At 39.5% G+C, this 20,929-nt stretch overlaps 1 long non-coding RNA gene across 6 annotated transcripts in view; it reads left to right on the top strand.

The window, feature by feature from the left end:
* Positions 1–20,929, top strand: part of LOC115901469 — a 259,757-nt gene that overhangs the window by 179,819 nt on the left and 59,009 nt on the right. For all 6 annotated transcript variants that reach the window (XR_004060540.1, XR_004060543.1, XR_004060544.1 and 3 more), the window contains 2 exons: positions 14,382–14,715; positions 19,548–19,711. This is a non-coding gene — a long non-coding RNA (uncharacterized LOC115901469). The remainder of the gene's footprint in view (positions 1–14,381; positions 14,716–19,547; positions 19,712–20,929) is intronic.

Here is a 20,929-nt window from a genome sequence, read left to right as displayed (position 1 = left end):
AAAAAACATGTTATTCTTCAAATACATAATTCTCTTTTGCCTGTTGCCTCATGGTAAATATTGGGGGAAAAAACCCCTTGTGCCTCTGTAAAAAAGTTCTTTTGAAGTAAATTTTCAAGTCTTTCTACTTACATACTGCTCCTCTGTTTTCTGGGATTTCTGAAACACAAATTAGGGGAAAGATACTCTCACTGGCTACTTTAGATATTAGATGTAGGTGTTACCTCTTTTGTGGCAAAGGTAGATCAGATTATCTAGCACCCTGTCCACTTTTATCTTGAAAACCTCCAGCAATGTGGACTCACCCCTGGAGAGGTTGTGCCAGTGAATGATTTTTCTTGCTGTAAAAAGCTAATTTCTTACATCCAGGAGCAAAACACTGGTAGCTGATTTTGAAATTGTGTTTTGAGAAGAAGGGATTGCAAGAGCTTTATGTGTGTAAGAGAGATGGAGAGGAATTCCAGTGGAAGTAGATAAATATGTTTGAGAAAAGTTTTACTGGGGTTTTTTTTTTGGTTTTGTGTTTTGTTTTGTTTTTTTTTCTTTTGTTTTATTTTTTTTTTGTTGTGAAAATAAAAAATCTGAAGATCACTGTTAAATCTACCTTTGTTTTTCCAGAAATTTTTGGACTGAGAATGTTTTGCTCTGGCTTCACTCAATGTGAAATTATTCCTTAACTTTCAAGCCTCAAAGTAATACATAATTGGACATCAAAAATATCTGTATATGGGGCATGTTTTGATTTACCTTAAATCTGTATACTTATAATGCATCAAGCTAAGCAGCCTAATAATATCACAACACATAATTGACATAATGTCAAACCCAGATGACCAGATGGTTCTCTGTAACTCAAAGAAATACAGTTGGCATCTGCAAGAGAACAGTCTTGTTTTGTAATCATTATTCTCCCTGGCATTTCATCCAAATTACTGAGTGTAAAACTTCCAAACAAACTCTAAAAAGCTTCTCTGCCAACATCCATACTATTCCATATTTGAACATCTAATTAAAATATTTTGGTATCCAAATTTGCCGATGAAGTCAACATTTGGGGGGATTGGACAAGATGATTTCCAGAGGTCCCTTTCAACTCTAACAATTCTATGACTTTTTAATTTCTGTTTATTGCTGATGCAAAGAAAACAATGTCTGAGTACTGGGAATCCAGACACTGGTATTGATCACTTTAATTTGCTGTTCATGCAGCAGGCCACTTTTTGACAGACTTCTAGTTTTGTAGATTTAGATCTGTGCTTTCTCAAACCCCTCGGTTTGTCAAGATCGTTAAGCACTTTTGTAACTAATGCTAATTCACATTGCACTCTTTAGAGATCCAGCATCTTACTTCAACAGCCCAGGGAAGAAATATCACTGGCAGCGTGTCAGAAAATCAAAATAAAAACTTGCAACTTAAATACTATACAAGTGCAAACTGGTATTGGGTGATGGTAACACCTTATCTTTTCTAATAAATGAAGTAAGGAGGAAAAATACTAACTATTAGACAGCTTAAAAATTAAAGAAACTCACATGATTAAGCATAGCTAGTATTTTGTGAAATCTCTGTGAAATTCTATTATGTTTAACATCTCAATATCCATTTAAGAGCAAAGTTCAGTGTAAGAATAACTTCAACACAAAAGGAACCCATTATTCCGTATTAAAAAGTTCTCTAATTGTGTGTGCATTCTATACAATGTTGCTGTTAGTGATAGAAAAAATGTTTTATTTACCTGAAATCTATTTGGACAATGTTAGCTCTAGACTTAGCTTCATCTTGACTGCTCAGCTCAGCTCTGTAAGAGAGACATTAATATAGATGTGGGAGATGGGAACAGAGCACAGGTTTCTGAAAAAAAGAACAAAAATACCCTGTGAAGAAAAATAAAAAGAGTAGAAACTGAAGACAAAGTATAAAGTAACCAGGGAGTATGGAAAAGTGAAGGAATAAAGGAAAGGTAAAAAATTAACTTGAAATTTCTGGTAAAATATACCACAGCCTGCCTGTCATTTGGGATCAGAGGAATGTTTCAGTAGCTTATAGATGGGCTGATAGGCAATCTTGTGACCTTTGAAAACCCAAAGAGTGGAATTGAATGAAGAAACTTAGAACAGATATTAATCTTTGAGTTCAGGAAAATGTTACAAGCTTAAAACAGTTTAAGGATTACAGATCCTCAAACTTGCTGAGATGTACATAAACTTCACAGAGTTTGTAGAGCAATCCTAATTGTTTATTTGTTTTTGGCTTAAAATTTAGGGAGTAACCTCATCAAGCAAGGGTGGTGTGCTCTTACTGCTGCTCATCATAGCCTTGCAGGGGGGGAAAGGAGGCTGGCAGACCTCTATGCACTGGTAAGTGCAGTGGTGGTATTTCTTATGTAGGATAATTCCATTTTGTTGCACTGTCAAAATATAAAAAGGCAAATGTGACAAAATTTATCTACAACCGTGCAGTGTATTTTCACCCCATGGGACAGATGAGAACAGGTGGAAGGATATGAATGTTAAAATAACAGGAGGAGAGGAGCCAGCTCAGTGCTAGTGCCCGTAGCTGTGGCTGTGGCTATAAAAACAAATTAGTGTGGTGTGAATTCATTGCAAATTCAGTGTTGGTTACTGCCTCAGTACATGTTTTTGACCTATGGTTAATCTGCAGTAGTGCAAGGTGGTTCCCATGGCCCAGAAGTGCCTATCAGAGAAATTCCCAAGAGCACCTGCTGGTCTGTGAATTCACGAGCTCCTCTGCCTTGTGCATGTGCCCTTATCATGGCAGAGGGAAAAATCAGCCTGGCATTTGAATATTGAGCATGAATTTAATGGGCAGATAAGTTTCAAATTACGTTTTACAATACAGCTCTTCTGTGACTGCATTGTTTCATGGGTTTTTTTAAAATTGTGAATCAACACTAAATTTCAAATGCAAAATAGGCAATAAGGCTGGTTGGTGGATATTTGGCTGTCAAAAACTGGTTAAGCTAGCTAGCTTTGGTCTTGCTCTTATTTTGTGCCCAGAAGTAACTTTGTAGACATAAATTGAAGCATGCAAATACCTGTTTGATCTGAGACTGCAGTAGGCAATTAGATCTCTTTGGAAAAAATAGTCTGTAACTATTTCCTGGAGTAGAGGAATGAAAGAGAGAGGGTTTTAGAAAGTAAGAAGTTGCTGTTTTATATTTTACTAGGGGACCACAGCGGTGCAAGCCATTTTAGGCTCAATCCCTGCATTCAGAAAATTGATTCACATTGTAAACTCAGCCTGCACTGAGTTCATGATCAGAAGATCTCTTGTTTTATCCCTGGACAAGTAGATCATGTTGCCTCACGACTTTCAGAGTTTTTTGTCCTTTCTGACAGTTTACCTAGGGATTCCTAGGGATGAATAAAGATACCCCTGGTAGTGTGATCTTGCTACCTAAAGCTAATTGAAAGGTCTCAAATACAATCATTGTAAGTTTTTGACAAATGTCATTATTTAAATATAAAGGCACGAAGGAATAAATTTTCAAAGCATTGCCTGGAGGATTGGCAATATTTCTTTCTTTGTAGTGAGAACAGTAGTACATTTTAGACTTTGTCCTGTATTTGAAAGAGCTCAGTAGATGAGATCTGAGGGCCTTTGAGTTTAGAAAACTTTGTTTTGGGAGGTCCAGGTTGAACTTTAAAAGCTGTGTATAGCCCTCAAAGCCTGGCCTGCATATTCAGTTTCCCTGTCATTTCAAGGTGAGAAGAACATTTTTTTGCTTGCAGGCTTTTCATTAATGTTGAAGAGAAATCACGAGAACAATCAGCTCTCACGATGGTTTGAATTTCTTTTGGTAGCAATTCATGTAAATAGGTGTGCATATGCAAGCTAGACATAGCTTTAGGCTGCTGTTGAATTGTCAGTTTATATGCCAGTTGCATTAAAATTGGACAGCTCTGACTTATGTGCAGCACTGCTAGTTGTAGGAGTAGCATTTAGAAACACTACTTTTTCTGGAAGTAAAATGGGTTGACCGTGAGTTGAGATTTGGGGTGGTGAGGAGTTGTGGAAGTCACAGAAAACCAAAACTCTTTATTTCTTATGAACTGTTACCAGCTCAGGATTGCTCTTAGATTAATATCCAAACAACTAAGCAATGTCTTTTAGCAGTTGTATTAGCCTCTCTTTGAAGCAGGTGTGCCATGAAAGACTTTCAGATACAGAATCACAGACTGGCTTGGTTTGGAAGGCCCCTTAAATATCATCTAGACTCTCCTGCCATGAGCAGGGACACCTTTAACTAGACCAAATTGTGTCCTTGGACACTTCCATGGATGGGGCATCCACAGCTTCTCTGGGCAACTGTGCCAGTGCCTCACCACTCTCTGAATAAAGAAGTTCTTCCTAATATCTAATCAAAATCTCTTCCCTGCATCAGTGAAGTGACCTGCTTGCTTCTGCCTCTTTTCATTTGGTTTAAAGCAAAGCTACTGAAATTCAAGTCCTCTCTATTTGAGAAGACAGAAATACAAAATAAGCTGAACATAGGGGACCACAGTAAAGTAGAGAATATTTCTTCATCCAACACACCAAGTGCAAGAGGTACCTGCAAATTGTACAAGCCCTTGCAAACAGATCAAGGGCTTCTCATGTGAACACAGTGCACACAGAACAAGGAGAAGTAGCTATTGGAATGAGGCAGTGAAAAACAATGTTGATTGCACAAAATACATGTGTGTAAGCAGCACTCAGGGTCATTTGTCCCTGTTTGCCATGGTGATCTTTGCAGTAAAGGTGTAAATTTCATAGAATTTTAAGAAAATTTCCTGCTCACTTTTATGCATTTAAGATATTGTGTGTGGAATTACGCAGGCCAGTAATAAGTAATAAGACCTAATCTGGGGATGGGACCCAATAGAGCAGGCTGGGAGGGAAGTGGAGAGTCAGTATTGTTCCTTGAGGGTTCTTAAAAGGTGTGGATAGGAGGATTTGAGGAAAATATGAGTCTAAAAAGGTGTTTTAACTGTGCTTTCAAATGCATAATGTCTATGTACTTACATGCTGGAAATCTGTGGTGCAGAGAATCAGGACAAAAGGAGTGTTGAATTCCTTGGGAATAAACAAATAAAAGACTGTCTAGGTGAGTGTTGTCCTGTGTTTAAATCAGAGGTTGTTTATTGCGAGGCTGTATCCTCAAAGCAGCTGTTCACAATAGCTTGTTGTACCAGTTCTACAAGATTTTCTGAAAGAAAAATCAAGATATGAAGCTCGCTGTTTGCTTGCCAAGGTTTATTTCACACAGGAGTCCTGCATCTTTGCATCCTGTTCTGGGAGCCTTTTGCTTTGAGAAGGAGTTCTCTTTTTTTTTTCTCTTGGTCAGGAATAAATCCCATTCAAGCCCAAAATAAAGGGGAAAGATATCTTTCCTTAATTTTTCTTTTCCTTTCAGATGCTGGGAGTTAGGGGGAAGGGAGAAATGCTAGAAATGGAGAGATGTTAAGAGCAGGCTTTAGAGCATGTTTAGCTATAATCGTTCTTATACACTCATGCATCTCTATCCTTTTATTAGCAGCCCTCCATGAAATGTGGAGATTAGCACTAGTCATGTGGAAGTGTTTAAAAATTCAAGCAGTGACAATAGGAAGTGTCAGACAGTAATGGAATAAGTATGACAAAATTACAAAGACAGCAGCTATTCATTAATAAATTAGAACCTCATAGGGTTTTTTAAAACTGAAGGTGTCTAACTTGGAAACGATATCCTTCTGGATGTAACTTTATAATTTCCCTTTCACCCTGTTTGGTGGGAAAAAAGTAATCCCTTTTTTAATCATAGACCAGACCATGTGTTAATACTCCCCACTGCACATTCAGAAGTAAATTTAGTATGAAGAACTGCAGGCACAGCAACTTCCAAGGGACAGATGGGGACCTGTGATGAGTAACCCTGGATGTCGAGCTGTGAGGATGGGGTGAGGAGAAGGGCGTAGAGTAACCCAGGCTCACAGCGCCTTTCTCACGCTCTGTGCTTACCCAAAACACTAGAGTCACACTTGGGGTGGCCAAAACATGACATAAGAAAGGATGTGTCACAGCTGGGTAATCTGGTGGTGTATCCAGGAGGTTTGGGGTGGTGTTTCCTTGCTGTTCAGCCCAGCACCTCAGCGCACAGGGCTCTGCACGGGATTCCTGGCACGGGGCTGTGACTCAGGGCTTGGCAGGGGACAGGCTGGCCTCCCCCTCCTCCTCAGGCCACTGCACACAGAACACCACCCAGATCTCTGCATTCATGTTTCCCATTTAAAAACATTCAGGGCCACCCAGTGCTTTGAGTGAGCAGCTGTGGTGGTGGGTCTCATATTGGCCAGAATGGAGCGTGTTCTCAGTTACCCACATTGAATATGGGTGGCCACGGCTCTCTCGGGGAAGCGCTGCCTTGCTATCTGGAGGTGGCACCTATTGTCTGCTCTTGGATCTCTGCTGCTTGAAATGCTTTTCTTCTGCTTCCTCTGTCAGCAGATTTGTGTGTGTTCAATGGTCTTGAGAAACCTCACATGGGAGAAAACCTCTTGAATCTGCTGCTCGGCTATAGAGGGACCAGTTTAATGAGAAACACTTCTCTTTAAAAGGGTTTTATTAAATAAGGTCCCTTGTTCCTTTCTCCATTCCCTGCCCCTTTTGTTCCCTCATCTTTCTCAGATGAGGACTATAGGTGACTCTTGGATATAATATATATTTTCTTATCAGCCCTCTGAAGGCAAAGTCCCCTGTTCTTCCATACAAAAATGCCATTTCTTATTAATTTTTTTAATGAACTGATCTTATTAACCCACCTTTCTCTTCATGTAAACTGTAATTAAAATGTATGAAGAATTTGACTTGTGGTGTGCCCTTCTGGATCTGTTGTGGGGTCTGCCTTAGCAGCATATATCAAAAACACTGAAACATTGATTTCTATTTTTTTAAAGAAAGACTCAGGTCATTTCACAGAGGGTAAGCAGAGCCATTGAATGAGGAACCCAGGAATGCCTTCTACCCTGGGAAGGATTTGTTCAGCCATGACAGCTACCTGTGGTAGGAAATGCAAAGAATGAGTTCAGATCACAGTCAGCTCTAGCAAAGTCCTCACATTCCTGGTCACCAAATAGCTATTTTATCCTTTAAATTTTCTTTCTTTCCTTTCTGGGAAAATTGGTGAAGAAGGTAACATCCTTTGTGACCTTAACTGAAATATTAATAGGGTAAAGGGAAAGTTGTTCTGTGTAACCCATGAAGACAAATGTGGTGGGAGACCAGGTAGGCTGCTGGAGTTTAGAAATCTGAGGTAGCCAACTTGTAAGTGATACTTTGCCAGCAGTATTTGCAGGAGGCTTTACTTATGTGGTGTGTTTGGTTTTGGTTTGGGTTTTCTGTGTGTTTGTTTTGTTGTTCTTTTGTTTGTTTGGGGTTATTTTGCAGTTGTTTTCCTAATTTATTTTTAAATTTCAAGCTATCTCTCAGTTATGATATGATCAGCTATGAGTCATCTTTTATTTTCTTGGTACTAATTTTCTGTGAGGCAAAATACTGAAAGAAGAATCTCTGTGTATTATATTGCTGAATCCTCTTCCAGTGCAAATAAGGAGTTGAGAGAATTATTTTAAACACCACAATTTTTAAGCAAGCTTGATTGTTGATAGCTGTGTCTGTGATACAGGCAGATCAAAAGATAACAATTTTCACTGTTTTAATTTAGTTATTCAGAGGTGTGGTTGGGGTTTTCTCCCCCCCCCCCCACCTTTTTTTTTTTTTTGTTGACCTATCTGATTATCTCTGCTTCTTCCTCTTTACACTGCATTGCCCAGAGCCTGCTTTTTGCAGCCCAGAATTCCTATACTGAAAGGTCAGGCTTGGTGTGTTTGCCATTGTAATCTCCCTGTTTCCCTGCTTTTAATCTCCCCATCATTGAGGTTTTAAAAGCAAGAGTGATGTTTTGCTGATGAGAGAGTGGAAAAGGAGATGTATATGATATACAGACTCCAGGGTGGGCTGTCCAAAGATGCAAAGGGTGAACTTCTTCACTCAGTGGGTCAGAGCTAGCAGAGAGCTGAGTGGGTGCTGATTTCTTGTCAGCTTCCTTTGGTCTTTGCTCCACTCCATGGATGAGAGTATTATGAGGCAATGCATAGTTTAAAAGGAGAAGATGTCTTCCTTTTCCCTAGCAGACTGAATGTGGCCTTTCCTGATGCCTGTGTCTTCCCAGGTGCAGCCAAACTGAGTCTGGTGAGGGGCTCTGGACCAGCTTGTCGTTTCAGTCCAGCTGTGTCTTTGCACTCAAATAGCTGCTGGTATGTGCCTTAATTAATTAATTAAATCTCATAATGTGTGCAAGGGAGCCTTCTCCTCTTTCCTTGGCTAGTGGCTTGCTCAGCTGATTTCTCATTTAAAAGTCCCAGTAAGACTGATTCTTTTGATGCTATTCTCTCTCTTTCCCTTGTGCAGTGTAAGGCAGCTTCATTCTAAAGGCAGCATAGCTGGGCTATTTCTCAGCTGCGGGTAAATAGCAGGACCTTTGAGCCGAGCCATTCCAGATGACCTAGGATGAATTGGGCTGCATTCCTAGCAAGGGCACCCCTTCCCCTAAACAGAAGAAAAGCTGCCTCTTAAGCACTCCCACTTATTACTTGGGGGCAGATGTTTTGCAGTATTGGTTTTTGCTGTGCTGAAAATATAGCATAAGGTTAGCAAAATATTTAAACTGTAGCATAGTCACAGGCTGAGTGCACAGCGTTTACTTAAGGGAGGAGAGTGCTATTTATGGAAGGCATGTGGTTTACTTCCTCTCCCCTGAAGTGGGAATGTTTCTCTAGGGTTTGGCATGCTCTTCTATATATGTGAAAGAAGGAGACCAAGATTTTTGGGAACTTTCAATATATTCATGTCCACTTTCTCATGCCAGATGTGAGAACTTTCTGATTGTTCATATTTTACCTGCTAGGTTTCCAGCAGTATTTTTAATCTTTTACAATCAAACTGTGCAATTTTCTCCCCTTTATAGTAGTGGTATGTTGATAATCTGAATTAAGTGCAAATTATGGGAGCCAATTAAGGAGCAAAATGAGAAAAAGACATTACAGCTCTCACAAATGCTTCATTACACTAAACTGCCAATTTTAAAATTCATTTCACTGAGTTTAAAGTGAAATGTTTAAAGGAAATGTGGATAGCTGGAAAGGTTGCCACGCTTCTTAAAAAAAGATTATATGATGATATGAGATACTTGGTTGTCATTGTGTCAATTATGGCTCGTCAGGCAACATTAATCTTTGATGTCTGGCATTTGTGGAAGACAGTTATATGATAGAGCTAAAAAGCCCTGAAAAGTATGTTTGTTACTTGGCAGGGTTGAGTAAGATATTCAGCCCTGGAAAAAAGTCTTTACAGTCCAATATTGTCAAGGCAGGAAAATATTTTTATGACTCAAGAAAATGGATGAATTCATTTCCTAATCCTGCAGAATGATTGACCCAGGAGTGGCCAGCCAAAAAATAGGACTTTGAGAATAGCAACTTGATGTGCCTGAATTTAGGAAGCTGTGCTTGTCCCCAAGGTATGTCTCAAGGCCCTTGTCAGGAGCGAGACAGGAAGGTGGGGAGCTGAGGGATGTCCTGTGCAATGCAGGTTTTCTACCCCTCCATGAGCTTAGGAAATATTTAGTTATCAAATGCGGCACCCATGCTGGAGGTTTGAAACCCTTAGATTTTTGTTCAAACCATCAAACTCTTTCATCTAATGAAAATAACTTTCATTTAAAATGGAAAACATTAAACCAAACAATAACTATTTTTTTTCCTAATGATTTTTTTGATCCAAGAGCTTTCAGAGTGCTTAGCCTTGCAACTTCAGATTTATTTTTTTTTTAAATTGCTTTACAAAATCACAGGATGTTTCTGTGGTGAACATACATCTGTGCTGGCTTTTGCTGAGCTTTGGAAATAGGTCAGGAATTAAAGCTCCGGCTTTGTGGTTCTGAGGAAAGCCCTTAAGAAACTCTCTCAGACATAAGAGGGTAAAGAGGGGTCACTGGAAGCACTGTTTGACCATATATAGATGGCATGGTCTCTCCTGTCTGCAAGCATGTACAGCTACATGCAGCCACATCTATGTGTGAAACTGGTGCTCCTCCATGCCTGCTTAGGACAGATTGCTAAAAAAAATTGGGAAAAAATTGGACAGATTGGAAAAAAAAAAAAGAGGCAGTCCCAGGAAAACATTCAGAGCAACTCTCTGCCTTCACGTGACAGTGGTGGCTCCTCCATCCATGCCTTGAGCTTAGCTGTATGTGCTAAGCTCAGTCTATTGTTTCTCTGCCTACCTCTGTGAGAAGGCCAGCCCTATGGGCAGCGTGCGTGGTGTCATTGCCATGGAAACTGGCACCAAACCTCATTCACACATCCAGCCTGGCTGGCAGGGATGGAGGTCAGGCCACTGACTGCCTACTGAGGATGGAGGGCAGCTCTGGCATCTGCACTCTGCTGCCCTGGGGCCTTTTGCAAGCCCTCCTCACAGGGAGGTAGTGGGAAGTGGGATGGTGTCTCAGAAGAGAAGAGGAAAAAAATAGCGCAGGAAGCAAAAAATGGCCAATGAGGTGTGAAAAATCAACAATTTTGTCCTGCTCTCAGACTGTACTCTCTTGCTGTAGTTTGTTAATTTTGGGGTTTGTTTTGATTCAGAACAGCAGTAGAAATGAAAAACTGCTGCAACATTCGTGGGAGGTGCTTGAGGCCTTTCTTATTCCCTCAGCCTGGGTCTCAGCAGGGCGGCACAGAGGAGCTCTGGGCGAGTGCACTAAACGAGAAGCGTGTGAAGCACAGAGGTGAAGAACTTGGCATGGGGATTAAACCTGGACATGATTTCTGAAAGGCTTCCTGAAACATTAAAGAAAAAAAAGTTCAAAGCCTGAGGTAAAAAAAAAAAAAAAAAAAAAAAAAAAAAAAAAAAAAAAAAAAGCTAAAGTGAACTGAAATAAAACAAAATCCAACCTTTGAGGTAAATGGAATTCCCCTATATTTGTCTTTCCCTACCTGCTAGGAATGTTATGGCAGGATTACTAAATGTGAGGCTTTTTCTTTTCAACATTACAGAAGGGAAAAAAATGGGATGGGAGGAGAGGTGATTTGGATTTTTCTTTGTTTTCTTCAAGACATGTTTCCTCTCCTTTGGCATAAGCAACTTTTTCCATCCCTCCATAAGTCCACTATATTTGTTAGACCTGCGGGTGGCTTTTAAACAACCTCTTCACAGTGTAGCTTTTTGTTATCCTAAAACAACACTTTCTAGTCATGCTGTGTAGGCTGCTTGCCTTCACAATGTGCAGTTTTTCATGGCTTCTGTGCTCAGGTTAGGGAGAGTAGCTACTGCTTCCTGACCCCTCTTCCTCCCCTCTTCCCCTTCCCAGAGCCCCTATATGTGATGAGGATGCAGCGCAGCTGGAAGAGCCCCCCCAGCCCCTTTAATACTGCCTGCAGATGAAGGAGGCAAATCACATTTTTAGCTGCTGTAAAGAGGTCTGATTTCTTTGTTATGGACACTGCTGAGTGTGTTTTACTGGCAAAAGGTTAGAGCATGGCTAAAGGGTTAGAAACCTGAGCATGATGCAAACCTTGTGTAAGTGCAGCTTTAAAGGTTCCTCTCCCTTTCTGTGCCTTCTGCTCTTTTTCCTGGGGTTGTTAATCAGCCCAAACTAGCTGATATAGTTAAGATGAACATATTAACAAAATCTTTGCTACACATTTGTTTCTACTCCTGCTTTCCAAGCAACCTGTGGGGCCTGTGGGCTACATGCCATTCTGCCAAAATATTTTAAGCATTAATCCATTCCTTTGGGTGTTGGTATTTATCTGAAAATATATGCCCTTAATCTCCAAGTGTGGTAAATTTATTTTTATCTTTTGTTCCATAAAAATACTTTCAAATCTGAGAACCTGCCTTGCATAAATGTGCAATAACACACTTAGACTTGGCCTTTGAGAGGGGCTGGTGGTTATTTAACAACTTGTCAAGGGGAAATTGAGTGCCAGTGCAAGGTGAAGCCTTGAGCTGGCTGGGGAGCTGCACTGTGGCTGCTGCTTCCCTCCTGTGCACTTCCTGCAGCAACTCTGCTCCATGTCTCTTCCTGTGGGGAACACACCAAGGACACAGTGCATGGAGGCAGAAAGGGGAGAAGTGAAGCTTGTGCTGCTAATGCTGCTCCTCAGGAGGCTTTTTGCTTGGTCACTTTGAAGTCAGGAATGATGTGTTTGTGCTCACAAACTGGAACTCTTGGTGGCTTCATTTCAGATCCTGCATTTTTTTAATTAACCGGGTGCTTGTAACTCCTGTATCTCAGCATCCTCTGGTGCTGCTCATAGGGGTGCAGCATATGCACATCTCGAGCTGTACCCCTTCATATCTCCTCTGCTTGCCCTCAGTTGTGCCACAAATGACTATGTGAGGGTGATGACAGTTCTGCAGCATTCCTGATTGTGCATGTGTGCCAAAGCCCACCACAACTGTCCATTCCCTATGATCCCAGGCAGCAGAGAAATGAAATCATTGAGCTGCAATACTGTGTGGGTCCAGCTCCAGCATATTCAAGCTGTGTGTGGCTTATTGTCATGTATGTGTGTAACTGCTAAGTGGGTCTTCATGGGGTGCTGCCCTGAAAATGGTCTGCTGCCATTTTCTCTTTGATTAGTTTCCTCTCTAATTTAAAAGAAGTCCTCCCTTGAGGGAGGTTTTTCTTCATTTATTTTGTTAATGGATGCTTTTTATGAATTATAAACTTACTTGTCTGTACAGAGCTTAGAGAAAAGAAATGACTGACAGAACCCTAATATTCCTGCTAAACCTGAATCTGACAATATTCAAGTTTAAAAAAGAAAAGAGGTAAAAAAAAAATAATCTGAAATACAAGTTTGATTCTGGTCTTTTCTTGCAGATTTTAAAATGTTTCTGCCAAGAGAAATTACCACAGTAGTGTATGAAGCTATGGAAAAAACAGCTGAATCTTTTTATATGCTGATGTTGTTATATCTAGTCCCCTCTTTTGAAAACATAAGTCAGGGAAATATGTGCATGGAAGTTCAGAAATAAATACCTGGACTTCTTTTAACATGAAAGTATTCAGAATATATAAAGATTACCTTGATAGATATGCTTTGTTCTTTAAATGAATTGGTAAAATTTGGCATGCTTCTTAAAGAGGCCTTCTGCCAGTCTTTTCCCATATTCTTAGCTCATGCCTTTGCATAATGATGTGATCCATGGTGGGCAGGAATAATTCAGCCTAACGATGAATAATGGTAGCATTTGTGGTCAACTGGTCATGACATTCTCATTTGAGCATTTCTCTTTGGGAACTGCGTCTTTGAGTCATGAGACTCGCAGTAATGTCAAGAGAGAAAGCAGCCCAGAATCAGGCTGGATGAGAGAGAAAAGGGACACTTGTTTTCCAGGGTCCACTGTGGTAGAGGATGGAATTAAAGAAAAAAAAAAAGCCTTGCTTGGTATACTGGTAGCTTTACAATCCTCTCTTTGTAACACTTCCTCCCCTCACAAGTACTTCTGTACTTCTGTGTTTAAATCAATGTATGTCTACAGTTCTGTGCACAAGACCCACTGGAATCTCAGTGAGGGAAAAACAACTTGCAGGAAAGGAGGTGCTGGGAGTAGAGAAGGACAGGGAAAGCACCAAGTTAGGAGGAATTTATTGGTAGCCTAAATAAGCTAATGCAGAAAAGAGCAGATGATTTTTAAATGCACTGGAATCGGACATTCTACTCCAGATTTGGATCCTCCTGGGCAGAGGAAGGGGGACATGTTGGTAAATCTGGGGATCAGGTTTAAATGGAGGCACAATGTAAACACTGCCAGAATGACCTACTTCCATCATCTGTGTCATTTCTAAGTCCTGAGTATTAGGTATATATGAAGGTTAATTACACAGAGATGTATTATTCACTGATAAATAGAGTGGGATGTGTGAAAAATGCAGAGTTCCCCGCTAGAACTAAAATAGGCACTTGTGGTAGCTGTGTATAAAAATAGTCTGGACACTATAGCTTTGATTAAAGTTGAGTTTGAAGTACTGTGATTGTGCTGATTAGATGTGTAGGATGTACCTGATTCCTGTTGAAGCAAAAAATGTGTTTACAGGAAGATGAATAAATGGGAATGCAGTATCTGTGATTCAAGAGAGAAGAATTATTAATGTTCCGATGACTTTTGCAAACTGAAAGTCCTGGAAGTTGATTGTGGTCTAAGAAAACCACAAGTGCTCAGGCTTGGTTTAAATTAAATCTCTCTGAATTTGTATGGATGTATGACTAGGAATCCAAATATTGTGGTGATAGAAGAGCTGACACTCTTTCTCTCCTTCGGATATCATTTGCAGGACACTGGAAATGGTGGAAGACCCAGAAAACTACACTGCTCTTCCATGGTGTAAACTACTGCTGAAAATCATAAAGAAGAAGAAAAAAAGCTTGATTTGTAGTTCTGAATAAAGTGACATTAAGAGAACATATGCTTCCTTGTCACATGATACTTAAGAGATTCTGACAATGTATCCAAAGCAACTCCATCTTCAAGGGGGAAAAAAGAAAATCATGCCAAATCTGATAGTCTTCTGATGTGTTCCATTAGTTGTGGATTTCTACAAGGATTCTTCAAACACAAAATTAATTATTATAAACAGCAATGACCTTACTCAAGATGCCACGAAAAAGGTAACAAAAGCATGTCAAAGTGGTTCAATTTGTGCTGAAATCTAACTATTCTACAGCAGCTGAAAGGGTTGAAGATAACCTTGTTCATCAGAGGTATATTAGAAATTATTTGTAAGTGGCTCCAGTATTTGGCCCATGGTTTTCAGAGAAGTTTATAAAAGTATTTTCACAGAGTATGTGCCCAATTTTTTTTTAAACTATCCTCTGCATTTTATTTAAGTCGTGTAAAAGTTTGTAACTAGAGACTACAGACCAACTGCCCATCCAAAGTAAGCAGCAAAGTTAGCTGGAGGAGAAGAAATGAAAACTAGATTAAACTGCTAGAATATTTTCTTTCATTTGAATGACAATGCTTTATAAGAGTTTCATCTGAAAATGAGGGCCTATATAATTTGATTCAATACAAAAACAGTGCACAGTGTGTGGAGAGAACACAAAGAGTACACATAGTAATTATTTGACCTGAGAAACCTGTATAAAGAGTTGTGGGGAAAAGAAGGAAAAAAGCTGTTAAGTTGATTTTGTTACAATTAAAATAAAAGTATATGAAGTTTTACTTAAATTCCTCCAATTTTGCTTTTTATTTGAGAAGGGCGTAAGAAGCTTGATTTTTATCTGGACTAGCCTAAGGAGCTGCATTATTTCAACATGCTTTTACTTTCAGGCTCTGTAATACGGTAGTCTGTGACAAGAGAAGAATCACAGCCTAGAAACAGCAAATGTTCCCTTGACGAACCAAAGTTTTTATTGACACCATGGAACACTTTCCCTAAGCAGGCAATTCAGTTTTCAAAATAATACCTGTAATGATGGACGGTAACATTTACATGCACAAAATGGATAATTCCACATTTAGGATGAATTTAGAGCTGCTGTAGTGGGTTTAACTTCTTTGCATTCAAATTATTTGCACATGCCTGTGTCATGGCAGAGTGTGATTGCCTCAGCTTTTCAAAGTTAGATTGCTGAAGATACTGAAGCAAATATTTTGGAAACATGCTTCCTAATAATAGAATTCCTTTTTCACTAAGGATGTGGCTTTGATAAATTATTTATTTACCTGTCCTCAAACATATTTACTCTTTTCAAAACCTTTTGTTTGTTCAGTTTGTGCCCAAACTGCATGCCCTTGTTTCCAGCTTCTGCAGAAAGTCTGAGGGAAGTGGCAGCTGCAGTTCTGTGCAGCTCCAAAAGATGAAAAAAACATGAAGGAAACAAGCATGAGATTTGATTTTTTTATCTCCTTTTATTTTGTGAGTGTTCACTGCATTAGAATATCCTCACCAGTAACCCTCCTGCAGTTATCAAATGTCTCGGCTTTGTTTTAGTGCTTAACCAACTGTAAAAGATTTTTATTGCCTTATGTATTCTTCCTCCATTCAAGTAAATCACTTCAGTGCTGTATTATAGATGACTGTAAAAAGGAGATTTTTTTTCAATTACAGTGACTAGTGGCCAGGTATGCACACAAACCAGCATATTTGAAGCAAGGAGCAACCTGTCCTGCAGTTGTTTGAGAGAGGGGAGCATGTACTCATTACCCCATGAGTAATGCAGCAATCCACGTGCCCTGCTGCTGAGGACCAGCTGGCTGCTGTGTGCTATCAGAGCTGCTTGCCAGCAGGCACGGCTCATTAAGAGCCTAGTTGCAGGATATAACATCTTTGCAGTCAATTAACAATGCTGCTCTGTAAAAAGGTCCAGATCCTTCCTGATTCAGCAAAGCACTTCAATATATGTTCAAAGTTAAATGCTTGATTAAAGTTTTGTGTAATGAAGATGTGAGGTCTTGTGCTTGAGGTTAAGCAGGTAGGCACATTCCCAAATCAGGGCCTGACATGTTATGGTTCTTAGAGGTTTCCAGGAATCTTGAATATCCTGAAATACTGACTATGATGATTTCCAAGTTGAGTAAAACCTACAACTGAAAAACAAAATCACAACATGTGACTGTGAAGCATGCAGGAAAACCTTTTAAAATCTTTATCTGGTCATCATTGATGCTTGTCTTGCCAAGGAAATCCTAGCAGACTGCTTACATTTTTGAAACCCTAAAATAAATTAAAGAAATGACACAACCTTGTCATCTGGAAATGGTGAAAATAATATATATTTGGTAAAATGAATTTATTCTTTGAAGAAAGAAGCAATGAGAGTAATTGAATTGTTATGCATTTCCTGACTGTAATATTTCTCACTGGACAGGGTTGTATTTTGTAGTCTGCTTCCTGTGGTTCAAGTAAAGGAATGAGTATTAGGAAGACCAAAATTCAAGCTTTTGCCTTAGCATTTTCTGTAACAATGTCTACCACTTTCCCATGCTTATTTTCTATTGTATGACATCTGCTCAGCTATTGTAATATCCAACTGATAACTCATTGCAGTAATAGGCAAACGTCTTTGCTCTAGTTTAGTGGGTCAACAGCAGAATCAAAGATAATCTCTCACTGATTGTGAGTTATTTATTAACATAACTGCTCTGCTGCTTGTGGATAGGGTCTAAACATCTTACTATGAGACCTGGACTTAGTATTTTCTATAATAGTGTGTTGTATTGTCAGAGCTCAGTGCTTCATCTTCTGCAATATCTCATCTTCTTATATCTCCACTAATAAAGTGCAAAATTCCAGCTGACTGCAATGAGTGTAGATTGAAATCTCAAATAATTTTTAAAGAACTTGTGATTTCTGGTGAAGCATCCTATGGATGTGGATTGTTCCATACTTCCTCTTATTTACTTTGTCCTGTTTGAGAAGAAGTTGAAATAAGCTTCCTGTTGTGGGTGTGACACCTTACTTGTGCGTTTTCAACTTTTGTTTTCAGTCTGCTTTGGGTTGGAGTATTATTTTACTTTTAATTTAATATTTGGACCTGAAACTTTAAACGAGAGAGCCAAAACAAACACATCTCCTGTACAGAGACTGTCTAGAAGTAGCTGGAATTGGATCACAGCCTGTAAGGCAGGCACAGCACCCTTGAGGTATGTCATCCATGCCCATGGAGCTGGTTCTAGCTGCCCTAGACACCTCTGGGATTGGGAATAATGGCTCCTGGCAGCCCAAAATGTAAGGCAGGAGTCAGATCCTAGGGGGTCTGCCTCTGGTTTCCACTCTCAGATTCACCGGATCTGTTCATGGGTAAGACTCAAAGATTTCAGAGATTATCATGTTTCAGATAAGTGGGGGAAAATTGGGGTTTAGTTGGTGCAGTGCTTGATCGCCTCAGAGATGCAGGCTCTGGAAACAGTGACATTCAGAGAGCTGAGGCAAAACCTTCTACAAGACCAGCCCCCAAATTCCACATCCACCACAGCCCACCAGAAATCTGATGTTCAGTGACAGCCCTGCCTTTCTTTTCCTTGCCCCAAACTTCCATGTTATTTCAGATGTAGCAGTTTGGGTTCAGTGATAGATACTTTAGGTGAAAGCATTTGCAGCAAAATGTCCAGCCCCTTCCAGGCATGGGGCTGAACCTGAGCTGGGAGGCTCCACCAGAAAATGGGCAAACTTTGGAGCAGTTCAGACTACATGGGAACTTTGCTACTGATTATACGTAAATAATCCTGCTCAGACTCTTAACAGTGGAGTTGAAGCAGAGATTTTTGAAAAGAAAGGACTTGGATCACAATTTTATGGTTATCTCTAAAATATTTTATTGCTGGTTTATGACACCAGAGTGTAAATTATGGGGCTTTAAAGAGTTGCATTGTGAAGGTTTTATCCTCTGCTTATGTACAGAAGATAAATACTACTGTTTTGTTTTCAGGGAAATTAAATACGTATTTTTTAAAGGGCTATTTAGGAAGCCAAAAGGGTTAGTAAGAAGAAGACTTTATTGTTTTTTTTTAATGTGTTGATACTCTTTTTTATGAGTTGATAATGAGTAATTATTTTCAGTCAACTAAGTATGAAAATTGAAAAGAAGGAGAGGGGACTAAGCATGTGTTTCATGCTTGCAAATACTACTACAATGGAAATGGTGTGTCTAACACCATGTGGATCAGAGAAAAAATGTCTTCTATTACATGACCTGTTGCAGAAAAATATCTTTTGGAAGCACAAATTCTCAGGTCTGAAACAAACCTTATATAGTTTGTGTGGAGATAAAATTGGCTTATACTGTGTGCATACACATATATATGTATCTACACAAATGCAGTTCTGTAGATGCAACAACAGCTACCATATTGTCTCATTTGAATTGAAACTCTATGGGCATGTTATCCATTTTTAGAAGAGAAATGTAACAAGTGAAAATGTTTCATTTCCTACTACATTTTTAAAGCTAACTTAAAGCTATGTAATTCAAGAAATGTATTGTATTTTGGAGACCAGGGTTTAAAGATCAATTCCTTTTGGATGTGACTTCATCAAGATTCATCAGTAGCTTACTCTGGCCTTTATCTCTTGGGGTTTATATCCAGTATTGCTTCAGATTTTGCTCCATCTTATGTCAAACTGACTCACTGTAATTTCCTTCCACTGTCTCATACTGAGTGACTGTGGGCAGAAAAAATGTTTTCAGCTGCTCCTTTTAGTTAATGTTCTTGTTGCAGTAGACTCACTCGGCTAAATTTTTCAAAAGTTATGAAACAGTTCTGTCTGTGAACTCCATGTTATTCTCCTATGCCCAGCCTTGGTACTCATTTCCTTTCCAAGCTCTGGGAAAAATGCTGGTTTATATCTTTTGGAATGAAACTGAGGTGTGATTCTCCTGTTCTGGAACGACTGGGAGGGGACATGAGTAGCCATTGTGGTGTGAAATACCTGTTTTTAACTGTTCTAAATAATTACTGTTTAAATCTCTTTTATGTAATGTCTCTATTCTCTTAGGAGATTCAGATGGATCACTCTTTACCAGCTCTCAAGGCCAATACTGCTGTGCAGTCCCTGCTCTCAGCAGCATCCTCAGTGTCCTTGTGGTGGGGTGTCTTGGAAGGACTGTGCAGATCAAGGTTCACACTCCCTCTGCACTTCACTGTGCACTTCCCTGTGCTGTAAGTACACTGAATAATGTTGTGACTGCTTGGCATGCTCAAGGTGGTTAACTGGAAGTGCTTTAACTTAACTTCTGGAAAACTTACCATGATTTTGATGATTTTATGCTTTTTAGGTGGATGAAATTATGTACCTTCCTCAAATAAATATGAAAGGTGCTTTTATATTGATTTATTGGTCCCTGTAATCACCATAAGTTTCCAATGATTGTAGGGCAAATGGGTATTTTTCCTTTATTACCAACATGCTGTAAACAACACGAGGGCTATATTTTACAGGCAGCATCTGATAAAAGTAATTCTGTTGCTGCTGTTCTTAACAAGAAAAGGAGGAGGTTGTTTTAGTTATTTTGAATATCTAATATGTCTAGTTGTAACTCTGAGTATATAGATAGGGGTGGGAAAACACCTACACTGTGTATAGAGGTGTTCTATTCCAACTGTGAGAAAGATGTGTCTGCAACCTAACTGTACTTCCTTCAGCTGAAATAAACACTTTTGGGAAGAATTTGGCTGAATGGTTATTTTTGGTCTGGCAAAGGGGAAACCAACTGAGTGACTGTTATTACCCTGATGCTAATTACTGGAACCGACCAGCTTAGGGGCGATTTGCTGACTTTGTTTAAAAACAAAACTGGTCTTTCTGGGTCCAACTGTGATTTAGGAAGGGAGGAGCTCTAAACCACTTCTTTCTCTTTTTTTTTTCTTCCTTTTAGAAAAATAAATTTAAATTTTTTTAAAAAAGTTTTTTAGCCAAAAACATTATCTGAACTCCACATGGTGTGGGATTTTGGGAATTAATAGGATGATTCAGACATACAATCCTCACATTCATTCCCACTCCTGAGAACTTTCCTTAAGGAATAAAATTTCTTTCCTGCACTTGGTCGGAAAGAAAACAAACTCAAACCCCTCTCTCATTTTTTTTTTTCTCTCGTCTTTTTTTTTTTTTTTACTGGAAAGTAGCACAACTCATAAACTAAACATTAAGCTCCAGCACATGCTGTAGGCCAGTATAATCTCAGGATATGAGTGGTGTGATTTCAGCAGGCGTTTGCAGCACTCCTCCCTGTGAACTCTTGGCTGATACGTTGTCCCATCACTGCTTCCCTTTCCTCTCCCCTGCTCCATATGGAGACATGTGCCAGCAGGGGCTGAAGGGTGGTTCAAAGTGCTGTCTTTTCATATTTTGTCCTTAGGGAGTGGGACAGAAAACGC

The sequence above is a fragment of the Camarhynchus parvulus genome, chromosome 2 (assembly GCF_901933205.1).
Source record: "Camarhynchus parvulus chromosome 2, STF_HiC, whole genome shotgun sequence".
Lineage (NCBI taxonomy): Eukaryota > Metazoa > Chordata > Aves > Passeriformes > Thraupidae > Camarhynchus > Camarhynchus parvulus.
The sequence above is the reverse complement of the archived record's forward strand: the minus strand, read 5'-3'. Positions and strand labels throughout refer to the sequence as shown.